This window comes from Poecilia mexicana, unplaced genomic scaffold, assembly GCF_051168715.1.
Source record: "Poecilia mexicana isolate PSO_F unplaced genomic scaffold, ASM5116871v1 scaffold_10, whole genome shotgun sequence".
Classification (NCBI taxonomy): Eukaryota; Metazoa; Chordata; class Actinopteri; order Cyprinodontiformes; family Poeciliidae; genus Poecilia; species Poecilia mexicana.
In genome coordinates, this window is record NW_028263379.1 from 31,014,234 (window position 1) to 31,021,653 (window position 7,420).

A 7,420-nucleotide genomic window follows, 5' to 3' on the forward strand; every position below is an offset into this window, starting at 1 on the left:
AAACAAAAGTCCCTGATGGTCTAGTGGTCAGGATTCAGCGCTTTCACCGCCACAGCCCAGGTTCAGTTCCCGGTCATGGAAAGGCAGGTTCACTTTAAACTGCATGATTGTTTTCATCACATCTTAAAGGCAATCTTGGTAATGATCATCAAAGATCTCTTGATAGCTTCTATCACAAAAGGTGGTCCCTGATGGTCTAGTGGTGAGGTTTCTGTACTTTTGCCACAGCCAGAGTTCGATTCCCGGGAAGGGAAAGGTACGTTCACTTTCAACTGCATTATTGTTTTCATCACACCTTCAATGCACTTTTGGTATTGATCATCAAACATCTCTTGATAGCTTCTGTCATGAAATATGGTCCCTGATGGTCTAATGGTCAGGATTTGGTGCTCTCCTGCAGCGGCCCAGGTTAAATTCCAGGTCAGGGAAAGGCATGTTCACTTTCAACTGCATGGTTATTTTCATCCCATCTTCAAAGCACTCTTGGTATTGATCATCAAAGATCTCTTGATAGCTTCTGTCATGAAATATGGTCCCTGATGGTCTAGTGGTCAGGATTCGGCGCTTTCACCGCCCAGTTTCGATTCCCGGTCAGTGAAAGGCAGGTTCACTTTAAACTGCATGATTGTTTTAATCACATCTTAAAGGCAATCTTGGTAATGATCATCAAAGACCTCTTGATAGCTTCTATCACAAGAGGTGTTCCCTGATGGTCTCGTGGTGAGGCTTCGGTACTTTTGTCACAGCCAGAGTTCGATTCCCGGTCAGGGAAAGGTACGTTCACTTTGAACTGCATGATTGTTTTCATCACATCTTCAAAGCACTCTTGGTATTGATCATCAAAGATCTCTTGATAGCTTCTATCATAAAAGAAGGTCCCTGATGTTCTAGTGGTCAGGATTCGGCGCTTTCACCGCCCAGTTTCGATTCCCGGTCAGTTAAAGGCATGTTTATGTTAACTGCTTGATTGTTTTCATCACATCTTCAAAGCAGTTTGTATTGATCGTCAAATTCTCTTGAAATCTTCCCATCACAAAAGAATGTCCCTGATGGTCTAGTGGTCAGGATTCGGCGCTTTCACCGCGTTAGCCCGGGTTCTATTCCTGGTCAGGGAAAGGCAGGTTCACTTTAAACTGCATGATTGTTTTAATCACATCTTAAAGGCAATCTTGGAAATGATCATCAAAGATCTCTTGATAGCTTCTATCACAAAAGGTGGTCCCTGATGGTCTAGTGGTGAGGCTTCAGTACTTTTGCCACAGCCAAAGTTCGATTCCCGGTCAGGGAAAGGTACGTTCACTTTCAACTGCATGATTGTTTTCATTACATCTTCAAAGCATTGTTTGTATTGATCGTCAAATTCTCTTGATATCTTCTATCACAGAAGAAGGTCCCTGATGGTCTAGTTGTCAGGATTCGGCGCTCTCACCGCCACGGCCCGGGTTCGATTCCCCGTCAGGGAAAGGCACCCTCAACTGCATGATTGTTTTCATCACATCTTCAAAGCACTCTTGGTATTGATCATCAAAGATCTCTTGATATCTTCCATCACAAAAGAGGGTCCCTGATAGTCTAGTGGTCAGGATCCAGCACTGTCATCACCGCAGCCCGGGTTCAATTCCCGGTCAGGGAAAGGTACCTTCACTTTGAACTGCATGATTGTTTTCATCACATCTTCAAAGCATTTTTTGTATTGATCATCAAATTCTCTTGATATCTTCTACCACAAAAGGTGGTACCTGATGGTCTAGTGGTGAGGTTTCTGTACATTTGCCACAGCCAGAGTTCAATTCCCAGGAAGGGAAAGGTACGTTCACTTTCAACTGCATTATTGTTTTCATCACACCTTCAATGCACTTTTGGTATTGATCATCAAACATCTCTTGATAGCTTCTGTCATGAAATATGGTCCCTGATGGTCTAATGGTCAGGATTTGGTGCTCTCCTGCAGCGGCCCAGGTTAAATTCCAGGTCAGGGAAAGGCATGTTCACTTTCAACTGCATGGTTGTTTTCATCCCATCTTCAAAGCACTCTTGGTATTGATCATCAAAGATCTCTTGATAGCTTCTGTCATGAAATATGGTCCCTGATGGTCTAGTGGTCAGGATTCGGCGCTTTCACCGCCCAGTTTCGATTCCGGGTAAGGGAAAAGCATGTTTATGTTAACTGCTTGATTGTTTTCATCACATCTTCAAAGCATTGTTTGTATTGATCGTCAAATTCTCTTGAAATCTTCCCATCACAAAAGAAGGTCCCTGATGGTCTAGTGGTCAGGATTCGGCGCTTTCGCAGCCGGGGTTCAATTCCCGGTCAGTGAAAGGCAGGTTCACTTTAAACTGCATGATTGTTTTAATCACATCTTAAAGGCAATCTTGGTAATGATCATCAAAGACTTCTTGATAGCTTCTATCACAAGAAGTGGTCCCTGATGGTCTCGTGGTGAGGCTTCGGTACTTTTGTCACAGCCAGAGTTCGATTCCCGGTCAGGGAAAGGTACGTTCACTTTGAACTGCATGATTGTTTTCATCACATCTTCAAAGCACTCTTGGTATTGATCATCAAAGATCTCTTGATAGCTTCTATCATAAAAGAAGGTCCCTGATGGTCTAGTGGTCAGGATTCGGCGCTTTCACCGCCCAGTTTCGATTCCCGGTCAGTTAAAGGCATGTTTATGTTAACTGCTTCACTGTTTTCATCACATCTTCAAAGCAGTTTGTATTGATCGTCAAATTCTCTTGAAATCTTCCCATCACAAAAGAATCTCCCTGATGGTCTAGTGGTCAGGATTTGGCGCTTTCACCGCTGCAGCCCGGGTTCGATTCCTGGTCAGGGAAAGGCAGGTTTACTTTAAACTGCATGATTGTTTTAATCACATCTTAAAGGCAATCTTGGTAATGATCATCAAAGATCTCTTGATAGCTTCTATCACAAAAGGTGGTACCTGATGGTCTAGTGGTGAGGTTTCTGTACTTTTGCCACAGCCAGAGTTCGATTCCCGGGAAGGGAAAGGTACGTTCACTTTCAACTGCATTATTGTTTTCATCACACCTTCAATGCACTTTTGGTATTGATCATCAAACATCTCTTGATAGCTTCTGTCATGAAATATGGTCCCTGATGGTCTAATGGTCAGGATTTGGTGCTCTCCTGCAGCGGCCCAGGTTAAATTCCAGGTCAGGGAAAGGCATGTTCACTTTCAACTGCATGGTTGTTTTCATCCCATCTTCAAAGCACTCTTGGTATTGATCATCAAAGATCTCTTGATAGCTTCTGTCATGAAATATGGTCCCTGATGGTCTAGTGGTCAGGATTCGGCGCTTTCACCGCCCAGTTTCGATTCCGGGTAAGGGAAAAGCATGTTTATGTTAACTGCTTGATTGTTTTCATCACATCTTCAAAGCATTGTTTGTATTGATCGTCAAATTCTCTTGAAATCTTCCCATCACAAAAGAATGTCCCTGATGGTCTAGTGGTCAGGATTCGGCGCTTTCACCGCCGCAGCCCGGGTTCGATTCCCGGTCAGGGAAAAGCAGGTTCACCTTAAACTGCATTATTGTTTTAATCACATCTTAAAGGCAATCTTGGTAATGATCATCAAAGATCTCTTGATAGCTTCTATCACAAATGTGGTCCCTGATGGTCTAGTGGTGAGGTTTCGGTACTTTTGCCACAGCCAGAGTTCGATTGCCGGGGAGGGAAAGGTACGTTCACTTTCAACTGCATTATTGTTTTCATCACATCTTCAATGCACTTTTGGTATTGATCATCAAAGATCTCTTGATAGCTTCTGTCATGAAATATGGTCCCTGATGGTCTAATGGTCAGGATTAGGTGCTCTCCTGCAGCGGCCCAGGTTAAATTCCAGGTCAGGGAAAGGCATGTTCACTTTCAACTGCATGATTGTTTTCATCACATCTTCAAAGCATTGTTTGTATTGATCGTCAAATTCTCTTGATATCTTCTATCACAGAAGAAGGTCCCTGATGGTCTAGTGGTCAGGATTCGGCGCTCTCACTGCCGCGGCCCGGGTTCGATTCCAGGTCAGGGAAAGGCACCCTCAACTGCATGATTGTTTTCATCACATCTTCAAAGCACTCTTGGTATTGATCATCAAAGATCTCTTGATAGCTTCTGTCATGAAATATGGTCCCTGATGGTCTAATGGTCAGGATTTGGTGCTCTCCTGCAGCAGCCCAGGTTAAATTCCAGGTCAGGGAAAGGCATGTTCACTTTCAACTGCATGGTTGTTTTCATCCCATCTTCAAAGCACTCTTGGTATTGATCATCAAAGATCTCTTGATAGCTTCTGCCATGAAATATGGTCCCTGATGGTCTAGTGGTGAGGTTTCTGTACTTTTGCCACAGCCAGAGTTCGATTCCCGGGAAGGGAAAGGTACGTTCACTTTCAACTGCATTATTGTTTTCATCACACCTTCAATGCACTTTTGGTATTGATCATCAAACATCTCTTGATAGCTTCTGTCATGAAATATGGTCCCTGATGGTCTAATGGTCAGGATTTGGTGCTCTCCTGCAGCGGCCCAGGTTAAATTCCAGGTCAGGGAAAGGCATGTTCACTTTCAACTGCATGATAGTTTTCATCACATATTCAAAGCACTCTTGGTATTGATCATCAAAGATCTCTTGATAGCTTCTATCATAAAAGAATGTCCCTGATGGTCTAGTGGTCAGGATTCGGCGCTTTCACCACCCAGTTTCGATTTCCGGTCAGTTAAAGGCATGTTTATGTTAACTGCTTGATTGTTTTCATCACATCTTCAAAGCATTGTTTGTATTGATCGTCAAATTCTCTTGAAATCTTCCCATCACAAAAGAATGTCCCTGATGGTCTAGTGGTCAGGATTCGGCGCTTTCACCGCCACAGCCCGGGTTCGATTCCCGGTCAGGGAAAAGCAGGTTCACCTTAAACTGCATTATTGTTTTAATCACATCTTAAAGGCAATCTTGGTAATGATCATCAAAGATCCCTTGATAGCTTCTATCACAAAAGGTGGTCCCTGATGGTCTAGTGGTGAGGTTTAGGTACTTTTGCCACAGCCAGAGTTCGATTCCCGGGCAGGGAAAGGTACGTTCACTTTCAACTGCATTATTGTTTTCATCACATCTTCAATGCACTTTTGGTATTGATCATCAAAGATCTCTTGATAGCTTCTGTCATGAAATATGGTCCCTGATGGTCTAATGGTCAGGATTTGGTGCTCTCCTGCAGCGGCCCAGGTTAAATTCCAGGTCAGGGAAAGGCATGTTCACTTTCAACTGCATGATTGTTTTCATCACATCTTCAAAGCATTGTTTGTATTGATCGTCAAATTCTCTTGATATCTTCTATCACAAAAGAAGGTCCCTGATGGTCTAGTGGTCAGGATTCGGCGCTCTCACCGCCGCGGCCCGGGTTTGATTCCCGGTCAGGGAAAGGCACCTTCAACTGCATGATTGTTTTCATCACATCTTCAAAGCATTTTTTGTATTCATCGTCAAATTCTCTTGATATCTTCTATCACAAAAGAAGGTCCCTGATGGTCTAGTGGTCCGGATTCGGCGCTCTCACCGCCGTGGCCCAGGTTCGATTCCCGGTCAGGGAAAGGCACCTTCAACTGCATGATTGTTTTCATCACATCTTCAAAGCACTCTTGGTATTGATCATCAAAGATCTCTTGATATATTCCATCACAAAAGAGGGTCCCTGATAGTCTAGTGGTCAGGATTCGGCGCTCTCATCGCCACGGCCCGGTTCAGGGAAAGGTACGTTCACTTTGAACTGCATGATTGTTTTCATCACATCTTCAAAGCATTTTTTGTATTGATCGTCAAATTCTCTTGGTATCTTCTATCACAAATGAAAGTCCCTGATGGTCTAGTGGTCAGGATTCAGTGCTTTCACCGCCACAGCCCGGGTTCAATTCCCAGTCAGGGAAAGGCAGGTTCACTTTAAACTGCATGATTGTTTTCATCACATCTTAAAGGCAATCTTGGTAATGATCATCAAAGATCTCTTGATAGCTTCTATCATAAAAGAAGGTCCCTGATGGTCTAGTGGTCAGGTTTCGGCGCTTTCACCGCCCAGTTTCGATTTCCGGTCAGGGAAAGGCATGTTTATGTTAACTGCTTGATTGTTTTCATCACATCTTCAAAGCATTGTTTGTATTGATTGTCAACTTTACTTGAAATTTTCCCATCACAAAAGAAGGTCCTTGATGGTCTAGTGGTCAGGATTCGGCACCTTCACCTCTGCAGCCCGGGTTCGATTCCCAGTCAGGGAAAGGAAGGTTCACTATAAACTGCATTATTGTTTTCATCACTTCTTCAAAGCACTCTTGGTATTGATCAAGGGTCTCTTGATAGCTTCTATCACAAAAGGTGGTCCCTGATTGTCTAGTGGTGAGTCTTCGGTACTTTCACCGCCTAGTTTTGATTTCCGGTTAGTGAAAGGCATGTTTATGTTAACTGCTTCATTGTTTTCATCACATCTTCAAAGCATTGTTTGTTTTGATCGTCAAATTCTCTTGATATCTTCTATCACAAAAGAAGGTTCCTGAGGTCTAGTGGTCAGGATTTGGCGCTCTCACCGCCACGGCCTGGGTTCGATTCCCGGTCAGGGAAAGGCACTTTAAACTGCATTATTGTTTTAATCACATCTTAAAGGCAATCTTGGTATTGATCATCAAAGATCTCTTGATAGCTTCTGTCATGAAATATGGTCCCTGATGGTCTAATGGTCAGCATTTGGCGCTCTCACTGCAGCGGCCCAGGTTAAATTCCCGGTCAGGGAAAGGCACTTTCAACTGCATGATTGTTTTAATCACTTCTTCAAAGCATTGTTTTTTTTGATCGTCAAATTCTCTTGATATCTTCTATCACAAAAGAAGGTCCCTGATGGTCTAGTGGTCAGGATTCAGCGCTCTCACCGCCGCGGCCCGGGCTCAATTCCCGGTCAGGGAAAGGCACTTTCAACTGCATGATTGTTTTCGTCACTTCTTCAAAGCACTCTTGGTATTGATCAAGGGTCTCTTGTTAGCTTCTATCACAAAAGGTGGTCCCTGATGGTCTAGTGGTCAGGATTCGGCGCTTTCACTGCCCAGTTTCGATTCCCGTTCAGGGTAATGCATGTTTATGTTAACTGCTTCATTGTTTTCATCATATCTTCAAAGCATTGTTTGTATTGATTTTCAAATTCTCTTGATATCTTCTATCACAAAAGAAGGTCCCTGATGGTCTAGTGGTCAGAATTCGGCGCTCTCACTGCTTTGCCCCAGTTTCGATTCCCGGTCAGGGAAAGGCTGTTTCAACTGCTTGATTATTTTAATACCATCTTAAAGGCACTCTTGGTATTGATCATCAAAGATCTCTTGATAGCTTCTATCATAAAAGATGGTCTAGTGGTCAGGATTCGGTGCTCTC

General features: G+C 43.5%; 7 non-coding genes across 7 annotated transcripts; all 7 read left to right on the forward strand.

Moving 5' to 3' along the window:
• Window positions 1-2,763: 2,763 nt before the first annotated feature.
• On the forward strand, window positions 2,764-2,835 carry trnae-uuc (transfer RNA glutamic acid (anticodon UUC)). The gene has a single exon. It is a non-coding gene; the product is annotated as a tRNA-Glu (tRNA).
• A 621-nt stretch (window positions 2,836-3,456) lies between these two features.
• Window positions 3,457-3,528, forward strand: trnae-uuc (transfer RNA glutamic acid (anticodon UUC)). The gene has a single exon. It is a non-coding gene; the product is annotated as a tRNA-Glu (tRNA).
• A 450-nt stretch (window positions 3,529-3,978) lies between these two features.
• Window positions 3,979-4,050, forward strand: trnae-cuc (transfer RNA glutamic acid (anticodon CUC)). Its single transcript has one exon. It is a non-coding gene; the product is annotated as a tRNA-Glu (tRNA).
• A 790-nt stretch (window positions 4,051-4,840) lies between these two features.
• trnae-uuc (transfer RNA glutamic acid (anticodon UUC)) lies at window positions 4,841-4,912 on the forward strand. Its single transcript has one exon. It is a non-coding gene; the product is annotated as a tRNA-Glu (tRNA).
• Window positions 4,913-5,363: 451 nt separating this feature from the next.
• On the forward strand, window positions 5,364-5,435 carry trnae-cuc (transfer RNA glutamic acid (anticodon CUC)). Its single transcript has one exon. It is a non-coding gene; the product is annotated as a tRNA-Glu (tRNA).
• A 97-nt stretch (window positions 5,436-5,532) lies between these two features.
• On the forward strand, window positions 5,533-5,604 carry trnae-cuc (transfer RNA glutamic acid (anticodon CUC)). Its single transcript has one exon. It is a non-coding gene; the product is annotated as a tRNA-Glu (tRNA).
• Window positions 5,605-6,889: 1,285 nt separating this feature from the next.
• trnae-cuc (transfer RNA glutamic acid (anticodon CUC)) lies at window positions 6,890-6,961 on the forward strand. Its single transcript has one exon. It is a non-coding gene; the product is annotated as a tRNA-Glu (tRNA).
• Window positions 6,962-7,420: the final 459 nt, after the last annotated feature.